Source organism: Pan paniscus, chromosome 21 (genome assembly GCF_029289425.2).
Source record: "Pan paniscus chromosome 21, NHGRI_mPanPan1-v2.0_pri, whole genome shotgun sequence".
NCBI classification, from domain to species: domain Eukaryota; kingdom Metazoa; phylum Chordata; class Mammalia; order Primates; family Hominidae; genus Pan; species Pan paniscus.
Window position 1 is genome coordinate 22,500,348 of NC_073270.2, and position 12,318 is coordinate 22,512,665.

The 12,318-nt window shown below is 41.1% G+C and overlaps 2 long non-coding RNA genes across 4 annotated transcripts in view; one reads left to right on the forward strand and one right to left on the reverse strand.

Annotated features, from left to right (window-relative positions):
- The window catches only part of LOC106634162 (uncharacterized), a 47,762-nt gene extending 41,189 nt beyond the window's left edge, over positions 1-6,573 (forward strand). The window contains exons 3-5 of one of the 3 annotated variants that reach the window (XR_001337530.3): positions 414-596; positions 1,233-1,368; positions 4,071-6,573. This is a non-coding gene — a long non-coding RNA (uncharacterized LOC106634162). The remainder of the gene's footprint in view (positions 1-413; positions 597-1,232; positions 1,369-4,070) is intronic. The other 2 variants (XR_004668137.2, XR_004668136.2) reach the window with 2 other exon arrangements.
- Positions 1-12,318, reverse strand: part of LOC130541040 (uncharacterized) — a 92,525-nt gene that overhangs the window by 511 nt on the left and 79,696 nt on the right. Inside the window, exon 4 of the long non-coding RNA XR_008955081.1 lies at positions 1,039-1,362. This is a non-coding gene — a long non-coding RNA (uncharacterized LOC130541040). The remainder of the gene's footprint in view (positions 1-1,038; positions 1,363-12,318) is intronic.

The window sequence follows — 12,318 nt, forward strand, 5'->3', positions numbered from 1 at the left end:
TGCAATGACAATGAATTACTAAGAAAATGAAATAAAAATATACACTAAAATTCAAGCCTAAAATTATTATTAGATTTAACAGACCTAAAGTTACCCTGCTTAATTGGTATCAAAGTCTCTAAGTGGTTGCCCTCCAAATCTCCACCCATCTCACTGCAGATCAGCACAAATCTTCAGTGCACAAGCTCAGGTGCCCAGGACCACTCACTGACTAGCACAGGTCTAGAGAGCAAACAAGCTATTTTCAGGAAGGCAGAGTTGGAATGGGAAAGGTGCAAAGGAAAAAGCCATAAAATATGTGGGACCCAGGTGTAAGAAGTAAGAGAAGTGGGCTGTCTTCAGCAGGGGAAGCGCCAAGACAGAGAATGTTAGGGTTCCATACAGACTGACTTTGTTCACTCTTTGTTTTTTAGCCTGAGGTTGATCTTAAGATCAGATTAAGAAAATGTGGCACATATACACCATGGAATACTATGCAGCCATAAAAAACGATGAGTTCATGTCCTTTGTAGGGACATGGATGAAGCTGGAAACCATCATTCTCAGCAAACTATCGCAAGGACAAAAAACCGGACACCGCATGTTCTCACTCATAGGTGGGAATTGAACAGTGAGAACACATGGACACAGGAAGGGGAATATCACACACTGGGGCCTGTTGTGGGGTAGGGGGAGGGGGGAGGGATAGCATTAGGAGATATACCTAATGTTAAATGACGAGTTAATGGGTGCAGCACACCAACATGGCACATGTATACATATGTAACTAACCTGCACGTTGTGCACACATACCCTAAAACTTAAAGGATAATAAAAAAAAGAAAAAGAAAAAACACTGAACAGGAAAACACACACACACACACACACACAAAGAGTCTCCACTGGAGAGAGGGTGGACAGGGCATGAGGATTTGTAACTTCTGGCATTCTGGCAGAGACTGGTATTAGGGCTCCTTTAACTAAAAGCAAATTCTATTTCCAGTCCTTCAGAGACACCAAGTAGGCTCCAAAGAGCCTGGCCAAGCACACAGTCCTCACCCCACGGTATTCTTCTTGGACGTTTGAACCTGGGAGTTGCAGGAATTCTGAGGATGCTTCAGCATGTGTGTGTGTGTGTGTGTGTGTGTGTGTGTGTGTGTGGTGTATGCCAGCCCAGTATCTAGCAATCAACTTCCATGGTGGCATGACACTTGTAGCATGGCTGACAGATATGTCCTTTCCTTCTTGGATAGTGTCTGTTCTAACACGTGCCATTTGGGATCCCTTGGAATCTTCATGTACAGAACTGGTTGCTGCCTCGTTGAGTCGGTGGGGACAGAATAGCTCCTGGTTGACAGCATGGGTTGTGCAGAAGGACGGATCCTGCAGGTAAATCACAGCAGATCTCAGCCATGTTTGCAAGTATGTTACTTAAAAAATTCCAATTCTAATGCATTTAAGAGTTTTCATGATTCACGTCATTTTCACCCCTCTTTCATTCTGCTGTGCTTTCTTGAGTGGAAGGGAAAAGCATAGCCTTACAATTCACAAGCATCACCCACTCCTCTCTCACCATTATTGCATCTCATGGCCCTCAAATCTTACTGATGTTTTGTTACCACTTATAGCAATTTGAGGTTATTATAGAGTTTCAAATCCCAACATTTTTGGGGGGAGCCTTTATAAAAATCTCATATGATATTTATGTCAGTTTAATAAAATATGATGATACCCAGCAATTTCACTTTCATCATTTAGACCAAAGGAATATTTGTACACATGCATGAGGCAGTATGTGAAAGGAAATACATTATGGCAATTTCTGGAAAAATACGAATTTAGAAATGCCCTAAATGGCCATCAAAACGGGGATGGACAGATAAACTCAGATTCATTCATACAATGGGATGCTCACAAGACATATCTGTAAGTGGGAACATGGAAGGGTCTCAAGATGCACTGTTGACCGAGGAAAGCGATTTCCAAATAATACACGCAGCACGATAGCATTGCTGAAGGAAACAGAACCTCATAAACTATAAAGCGTGACCACAGGTTTTCTAAGGGTACATACCTCATAGAAAATAATTTGTAGTGCAACATCCAAAACGATGACAATATCTCCTGTAGTAGGAGAGGAGGAAACCGAGAGCGGTGGTGCTCAAAGGGGATTTTTAGTCTTACTTGTAATTCTTGGAGTTTTTTTTTTTAATGAGGAAACATTACTCACGTCTTATTTATGTAGTAATAAAATCATGTCAGAAATCTGGGTATACTGATGAGCATGACCATCACTCCGGCAACGTCTATCTGAGTAAAGGCCAAATAAAGACGAGAGAAAGAGACAAGAGCACTCACAGAGCAGTGCTCAAGGCCAGGGCCCATGACTCCAACTGCCAGAGCCTCTAGCTCCAGCTCCACCCCACAACCCACCCTGGCTGCGGCAGCCCTCAGAGGTTTCCTGGGCTTGCTGCCAGCTGTGGGGTTAGGAAGTTAAGAGAATGAACCCTGGAGCCAAGCCACCTGGCTTCCCATTTTTCCGATCTTTCCAAGCGATGTGATCCCTGGGGAAGTCAGGCACCCCTCAGTGCTTCAGCTCCCTTGAGTGTCAAGTGGGTACAAAAATATGGGGGTGTTATGGGAGTTAAATTAAATGATATGACCAAACCTTTAGAATGGTACCTAGGACAGAGACATCTCCAAGTAAATATTATCTGCTACTATTAATCTTCAAAAGCTTATTTTTCTTCCCTAGAAGTTTCTTTAGGGACTCAGATGTTTAATTTCCACTAAGATCAAGCCAGCTCCAAAGCCTCCTCCTTTATTTCAGATCCTTGATAAGTAGCAACATGGGAAGGTTTAAAAGAAAGTCAGGTCCAACATTTCCTTGTATGAATGGAGAAACTGAGGCCCAGAGACGCAAGTCTCATTGCTGATCCTCCCAGGAAGTTAGCAGAAGAGCTAGCCCAGATGTCCTCCCTCCTGACCCCTCTGGCCAGCTCTGTGACCATTGGCACTACACACTCCTCTGACAGAGGAAAGAGCGGGAGCTGAGCTGGGCGCCCTGGCTCATGCTTGGAATCCCAGCACTTCGAGAGGTTGAGGCAGGAGGATTGCTTGAGCCCGGGAGTTCAAGACCAGCCTGGGCAACATGGTGAAACTCCATCTCTACAAAAAATATAAAAAATTAGCTGGGTGTGGAGACGTGCACCTGTAATCCCAAGCTACCTGAGAGGCTGAGGTGGGAAGATCACATGGGACTATAGTGAGACATGATCACGCAACTGCACTCCAGTCTGGGCGATGGAGTGAGACCTTGTCTAAAAAAAAAAAGGAAGCTGGAATTGGCTTGTGGAACAACAGAATTGTAATTTTTCTCAAAAGACTGACTTATTCCACTTTGGAAAATGGGCAAAATACTCCTGCAGCTCCGGCAACATTCTATGGGGTCCTCAGTTATGACCATGACAATGGTACAGACAGGCTCGACCCTGCTGGTGCCACAGAGCAGGGACTGTGGGAGCCTGAAGATGAGCTTTCATGGCTCCAGGACAGGACAGAGAGGAGGCACCTCTGCAGGAGGCTCGGATATTGAGATGTGCTCATTGCAGGCAGGCAGCTGCCCTTCCCATGGATGAGAGCAGCCCCTCTCTTCTGCAATATTGACCAGCAAAGAAAAAAAAATCCATCTTAATACTTTTTCAGTAGAAAATGAAGCAGTTTATTTAATATTATTTGGATAACAAGCCTTCACATGAACAGGATTCGAATGTCAGTTGTCTTAGGGGAAAAAAGATTTATTGGTTGGTAAATATTGAGAAAGAAAAGCTGATAAAGAACAGTTTCAGCTGCGGCTTCTGCCCGGAGCAGGAGAACAGGCCTGTGTTGTATTTTGGGGCCCTGGGAAGGCAAAAAATTGTGAATGTCTTTCTTTGTTGGTGGGTGTAAAAGTGGAGCCCGCTACAAATAATTTCTTATTTCTTGTCGCATAGATTTTAAATTATGTAGCTTCCCTACCTTGTTAAGTATTAAAGCGGTCTTGTTTAAGGAAGAGACACTTAAATAATGAAGCTTATGTATCTTGTTTTCAGACATCAATATCTGGCTTTGAGTGGCACAAAGAAATAAAGGAATGTGGATTCAGACCTCACTGGGATGCTTGGCAATTCTAATTCTACCCCAGACTGCAAATGGACACACAACTGTTGTGACTTTTGTTGAAGAGGAGAAGGATGGGTGAGCATGTGACGTTGGGAAATTGTATTTTCTTCTTCGAGTTCTTCTGTTTCTGAATATTTAATCCTACTGTTCTCTTCTTTAGTGAAGGTCTCTTTAGTCAATAATCTCTTTGCTGAAATTGCTTCGGGCAGCACAGAAGCTGGATTCAGAAGCACACAGGTCTGGGGATGCAGGCTTCGGCCAGCCTGATGCAAGGAAAGACTGCCATCTCGTGGTCAGCTCAATCCTGGCACCTTGGTGAGGGTCCAGGCTGCAGAAAACCAGGCTTGGGGAGGAAATGGTGCTGCAAACTGGATTTCTGCCGGACAGTGTGGATGCCCTTAGAAAACACCCAGAAAAGAGCTGAGTGCCCCCCAAGGTAGGCTTCAGTGAATCCTCTGCAGGTGTGTTGTCATCCCTTGAGCCAAACACATGCTTCACACACACACTGCAGGCTGTGTGAAAATGAGGTAGAAATGTGGGGAAAACATAATCCCATGGAGAGAACAAAGAGCTGAACACGTAAATGCCTCCGGCGTGCCTGGCAGAGAGAACACTCAGGCTGAGAGAAGGGACAGTGACTTGTACCAAAGGTAGGCAAGTAGCCTCTGGGGGGGGTCTCAATCAGCAGGGCATCTGGTCAACCCCTCAGACAAAGTCAGGTCTGAGCAGGCAAGATCCATGGATCTGATTTATTAATATTTTTACAATTAAATAGAATCTGATTGTAAAACTGTTACATGTGTTGTAAGAAAAAAAGAAAAAACGAACGATATAGAAATGTACAAAGAAGGAAATAAAAGACTGGAAGCGTCCTCACCTTAGGGACCCATGATTAACGCTTAGGTGGCCAATCTTCCAGACATCTTGCTACGAATATATTCAAACGGAAATAAAAATGTACTTTTACACAAGTGCAATCAGACCTTGTACTCCTCTATCCCATAACCTGCTTTTTCATTCAACACTATGACAGAAGCGTCTTTCCAGGTCCATAAATAAAGGTTGGCCTCATCGTTTTTTATCAATTACATAAAGCTAATGGTATATAATACTGATTTCATACCTGCTATATGCCAGGCACATACATGATCTTGCATAATCTCATAACGACTCTATCAAACGGGAGTTTGTATTATGCCCATTAAGCAGATGAACAGGCTGTGGCACAAGAAAATTGATCAGCACTGCCAGGGTATCTGACCTCAGAGCCCAGGATCTTGACTAGTAGGCTAGAAATGAACATAATTTACTTACTAGTTTTCCAGTGATGGACATTAAGCTATTTCCTACTTTTCTGGTATAAAAAATAAGATTGCAGTGAAACTTCAGGGCATATACATCTTTGCACGTTAGTGAGTTCTCTCTAAGTTAACCTGAAAGTGGTGGGCTGTGGAGTTTGTGGGTCAAAGTGTATGCTCGATTTATGCTTTACTATGTGCCCGACTTCCCTCCAGGCAGCATGTGCCAGCTCACACTCCCAACAGCTGCGCAGGAGAATTTCCAGTGCCCCACGACCTTGTCAATACTAGGCTTCCTCATCAGTTTTTTCTCTCCTTTATTTTTCCTTAGGAAAAAAAAAAAACAGCCTTTGAAAAAAATTGTACGAACAAGTGCAATGTGCGCTTGTAAGTGCTTCACCAAATGTAGATCCACCCGGTGTTAACCTTTTGCCACATCTGCTCTCTATTAGTTTTTATCAAACTTTGGAATTATCTATAGACATCATAACACTTGATGCCTAAATACTTCAGTGTGTGTCTCTTAAGAACAAAGACACAACCTTACCTAAGCATAATATAATTGGTACACTTGGGAATTGCTAAAATACATTGCTAAAATACAGTTTTCTAATACAGAATCTATATCAAGTCATTGAATAAAGACACTTCTTGACTTAAAATGAGATTACATCCCATAAACCCATCATAAGTTGAAAAAATGTAAGTAAAAATGCATTTAATACACTAAATCTGCTGAATATTATAACAACTTTGCCTACATTAAATGTGCTCAGAACACTTACATTAGCCTACGGTTGGAAAAAACTATCCAACACAAAGGCTGTTTTATAATAAAGTGTTAGATATCACATGTAATGTATGGAATACTGTACTGAAAGTGAAAAACAGAATGGTTGTATGGGTTCTCACAATACGGTTTCCACTGAATGTCTATCACTTTTGCACCATTGTAAAACTGAAGAATTGTAAGTTGAACAATTGTAAGTTGGGGACTGTCTGTACTTAACAGATTTTTGTCTTGATCCCGAATGGAATCAAGGGTCACATATTGAGTTTTGCAGTCATGTCTCTTGAATCCAGAACAGATCTCCAGTCTTTTTGTGGTCTCTCATGACATTGGCATTTTGAAGAGTTTTACAGAGTGTACTTAGACCTGGATTTATCTGATTGAGCCTCAGGATTAGATTTAGCATAAATATTGTTGGCAGGTATATTATATAGATGCTGTTGCTTCCTTCTCAGGGCGTCATATCAGGAGGAACAACAAGATGCCAATTTGTCCACAATTTGTGACATTAACTTTGATCACTCAGTTAAGTGAGTGTCTGCTATATTTCTCCATTGGAAATGTACCCTGATCTTTTGTGATTATTAAGTGACCTACTGGGTGATACTTTGAGACAGAATATCGTGCTTCCCAACAATCTCTTACCCAGTGATTTTAGGATCTATTGATCATTCTTGCCTGGATCAGTTGCTGCTTTGCTGGCTATAAAGTGCTCTTTCATTTCCCATTCTTTCTACTTTTAAAAAAAGTTATCACTCTTCTATAAAGAAAAGCTTCTTATCCTATCCCTCAACTTTTTTAGTATCAGATTGTACTCATGGCTTCTTTCTCTATCCAGTGTATTTCTGTAACTATCCATTTTGACAGCCAGATCATCCCAAATTTGGCAAGTGGCAGCCTCTTCAAGCTGGACCTGTGTCCTCTGAGCCCCTCTCTGCTCTCTGGCACGAGATGCTCCAGGCTCATCTTGCATTTTCCTTGCCTCAGGCCTGGCATCAGCCATTTCTCCAGAAGCCCTCCCATCTTTGTTTATATATTTATTAATATTTAATATCTCTTATTATTATTAGTTTTAAAATTTATATAAAATAAAGTTGGCGTTTTTTGTGTAGTTGTAGGAATTTTAATATAGGTATAGGTTTGTGAAGCCACCACTGTAATTGAGATACAGAACAACTCCAAATCATCAAGTTACACACCTTAAATGTATACAATTTTTAATTGTCAGCTATACCTCAGTAAAACTGGGGACAAAAGATACAGTTTCATGCCCAGAAGCTACTTTGTGCTTCCTGTTTGTGGTCAAACACATCCTTCATCCCTGACAGCTGCTGGCCTTATCTCTGTCTTTATAGTTTTACCTCTTCTAGAATGTTACAAGAATGAGATTGCACAATATGCAGCCTTTTGAGTCTGGCTTCTACTTTCATTTAGCATAATGCCTTTGAGATTCAGCTGTTGCATGCATCAATAATTCGTTCCTTTTTATTGCTGAGTGGTAGATATTCCATCATGTGGATGAACCACAGTTTGCTTATCCATTTACCCATTAAGACAAATGGGTTGTGTCCAGTTTTTGTTGATTAAGAATAGAGCTGCATAAACATTTATGTATAGGGTTTTCTTGCATGAACGTAAGTTTTCATTTCTCTTGGGTAGGTGCCTCGGAGTGGGATTGCTGAGTCACACAGTAAGTGTATGTTTCACTTTTTAAAAGCCGTCAAGCCTCTTCCAGAGCAGCCAAGCCAGTCTGCGTTTCCACCAGCAATTTCTGAGAGTTCCAGTTGCTCTGCGTCCTTGCCAGTGCTTGGTATTGCCAGGTTTCTAATTTTTTAACCCATTCTAAAATATGTTTAGTGCCCCCCATTTTTTTTATCTTTGTAAATGTTATAGGTGAATTTTAAAAGTCAATCTCAATATATATTGGCTGTTAATAATACTATTAATACCTATTACTGTTAATAATGCTAATAAGTAACTATCAAATCTCATAGATGAAAAAGATGATTTATGATCTTTAAAATTTTGCATTTTTATTATTAGGAAAGTCAGAAGGGCTCAATTTTAAACAGAGAGAGAAGCGGATAGAGAAGTGTGTTCTTGCCTGAAGGTGTCTTTCTTCTTGGGCTGCCTCTATCTATTTCTGGAATCACTGGCAGCCCTTGTACTCCTATCCTCAGCTCTTTCTGTAGGCTTTTTCATTTCATTGAGGACATGGATGGGAAAGAATGTCCAGCCCATTCTCTCTCCCTCTTTTGGTTAAAAGGAGGGAAGGCAGAAGTGGAAAGGGCAAAACCAATTACAGGTTGTAGCCTACACTATCCAAAGCAATGTATACATTCAGTGAAATCCCTATCAAAACACCAATGACATTCTTTAGAGAAGCAGAAAAAAATAATCCTAAAATATATGTGGAACCACAAAAGACCAAAATAGCCAAAGTTGTCCTGAGCAAAAAAACAATCCTGGAGGAATCACATTACCTGACTTGAAATTGTACTACAGGGCTATAGTAACCAAAACAGCATGGTACTGGTATAAAAACAGACACATAGACTAATGGAACAGAATAGAGAACCCAGAAATAAATCCAGACATGGTCAGTGAACTCATTTTCGACAAAGGTGCCAAGAACATACACTGGGTAAAGAAGTCTCTTCAATAAATGGTGCTGGGAAAACTGGCTATCCATGTGCAGAAGAATGAGACTAGACCCCTGTCACTTTCTACCCACAAAAATCAAACCAAAATGGATTAAAGACAAATGTAAAACCTCAATCTACAAAACTACTAAAAACAAAAACAAAAACAAAAAAACATTGGGGAAGTTCCCCAGGACATTGGTCTGGGCAAAAATTTCCTGAGTAATACTCTAAAAGTACATGCAACTAAAGCAAAAATGGAAAAATGGGGTTATATCAAGTTAAAAAGCTTCTGGCCTAGCGTGGTGGCTCACGCTTGTAATTCCAGCACTTTGGGAGGCCAAGGCAGGTGGATCGCCTGAGGTCAGGAGTTCGAGACCAGCCTGATCAACATGGCGAAACTCCATCTCTACTAAAAACACAAAAATAAGCTGGGTGTGGTGGTGCATGCCTATAATCCCAGCTACTCAGGAGGCTGAGGCAGGAGAATCATTTGAACCTGGGGACACAGAGGTTTCAGTGAGCCAAGATTGCTCCACTGCACACCAGCCTGGGCAACAGAGTGGGATTCTCTCTAAAAAAAAAAAAAAAACAGTTTCTGCACAGCAAAGGAAACAGTCAACAAAGTGAAGAGACAACCCACAGAATGGGAGAAAATATTTGCAAAATATCCATCTGACAAGGGATTAATAACCAGAATATATAAGGAGTTCAAACAACTCAAAAGGAAAAAAATCCAGTGATTCAATTAAAAATGGGCAAAAGATCTGAATAGATGTTTCTCAAAAGAAAATATACAAATGGCAAACAGGTATACGAAAACGTGCTCAGCATCATTGATCATCAGAGAAATGCAAATCAAAACTACAATGAGATATCCTCTCACCTCAGTTAAAATGGCTTATATCCAAATGACAGGCAGTAACGAATGCTGGCAAAGATGTGGAGAAAAGGGAACCCTTGTACACTGTTGGTGGGAATGTAAATTAGTACAGCCACTAGGGAGAACAGTTTGGAGGTTCCTCAAAAAACTGAAAATAGAACTACCATATGATCCAGCAATCCCACTGCTAGGTATATACCTGAAAAAAAGGAAATCAGTGTATTGAAGAGATATCTGCATTCCCATGTTTATTGCAGCACTATTCACAAGAGCCAAGATTTGGAAACAACCCAAGTGTCCATAAACAGATGAATGGATAAAGAAGATGTGGTACATATACACAATAGAATACTATGCAGCCATAAAAATATGAGATTCTATCATTTGCAACAACATGGATTGAACTGGAGGTGGTTGCATTAAGTGAAACAAGCCAGGCACAGAAAGACAAACTTCACATGTTCTCACTTATTTGTAGGAGCTAAAAATTAAATCAATTGAACTCATGGAGATAGAGAGTAGAAGGATGGTTGCCAGAGGCTGGGAAGAGTAGTGATAGTGGGGGTAGGGTAGTGGGGAAGGGAAGTGGGGATGGTTAATGGGTACCAAAATATAATTGAATGAAGGATGTTCTGTCAATTGAATAATTGATAGAATGAATAAGATCTCATATTTGGTAGCACAACAAGGTAACTAGTCAATAATAATTTGATTATACATTTAAAAATAACTAAAAGATTATAACTGGAATGTTTATAACATGAAGAAAAGATAAATGCTTGAGGTGATGGGTACCCCATTCACCCTGATGTGATTATTACACATTGTATACCTATGTAAAAATATCTCATGTACCCCATAAATACATACACCTACTATGTATGTACCCATAAAAATTTATAGAGTGTGGTTATCAGAGCATGGAGTCATGTTCCTACATAGTGCTTAAAACTTCCACTAGGAATTATCATGCTCAATTCAGCTTGTTCCAGCTCTAGAAAAACAAGAGTATCAGCTAGGCTGTAGGTACCAGGCTGCACTTCCGATACATAAACAAGACCCTAGCCTTGTTTTCAAGAAGCTCATTCTAGTGGAGACAGGGTGGGAAGGAGACACAGACAAAACCAGCCATGGGGGTTAATGTGTCTTAACAAAATGACACATATGTCTGACCCAGGAAGAAAAGGAGATAGCTTTCAGAGGCCAGAGCTGAGCTCTGAGTAACTGTGGCTGCCGGAAACTACCTCTTCCTTTCCAGCACCGGCTTTCCCAACCTGAAAAACTGGTTCAGTCTCACATGTGGATCCTGAGGACATTTAAAGAAGACATTTTACAGTCGTCCAGGGAACTCTGATGAGATCTGAAACGTTCTGTTGGTTCTGCAGCTATAAAATAACCTGCCTAGCACAGAAACATATACCGACCATGCCTGAAAGAATGAATCTGGCTTTTGAAAGTGCTCAAATAGAAATCTGTTTACTGAGCAAAGCCATCATCCTGGCTGACTTACAGAAAATTGATAGCACCATTGTCCAAGATTCATGCTGTCTCCTGGCACATCAGAGACAGCCCTGGGGGACTTGATATCTGAAGTCATTTTCTTGGAGTTAAGGGACACTGTCCATGGGAACCACAAACTGCACTGGTCCAAACATTTGGTCAATGCAGCATACATACAAAGCCTGATTCATCTAGGAAAGCCACCTTCTCATCCTTTGGCAATGTGTCAGCATTTATGTAGGGGGGACTCTTTCCTCCCAGATTTGTACCTAATATAGAGCTTTAGTGGTGGTTCATAGTGAGTGCTTTCATCAGTCAGGAGATAAAACCATACCTTTTAACAGGCATAATTTTATATAAAAATTGTTAACTGGGTTCTTTCGCAGAAAGGCAAAAAGAGAACTCTAAGAAATCATGGTGGTGGCAACTGCAGGAAATAGCTACTTCCCCTAGGGGTGAGGGAATAGAAGGAAGAACAGAAAACTATTAAAATATAGAAGCTCAGAGGAGGGGCCCCATGGAGCTGGGACTAAGATGTCTGAGTGAGGACGCATTGAAACTGGGTCTGTGTATACTGTAAAAACTGCAAACTGGATGGAGTCACTGCTACAGGAAAGAACTTCCAGTGCCTGGGTTATCATTGAGGAAGTGATGCAGACAATAAGAGGAAGTATTCAGGAATAGGAGCTAATCAGAAACAGGAAGTGCTCAGGAACAGGAAATATTCAGGAGCAGGAAGTACTCAGGAACAGGAAGAAGAGGGCCACTTTCCCTTCCCCAGCCTCACGGTCTCCTTTTACTACCCACTCTTGGTGGATCCCAAGGAGCAGCTGGCTGGGCAGAATGGTGGATGCAGAGTTCTAGCCCTGGCATTACAAAGCTGGGTAGAAAAGGATAAGTTTGGAGCTTAGAGATAATAGCTCAATAACTGGCAAATTGTTCAATAGATATTTTTGAGTGACTGGATAATTTTACATGCAATAAAAGTCCAAGCTTTGACTTTCATTCAAAAATTTATTAACATTCCTAGGATTGCTTTCTCATGGGGAATTCTCATTTGTGCCA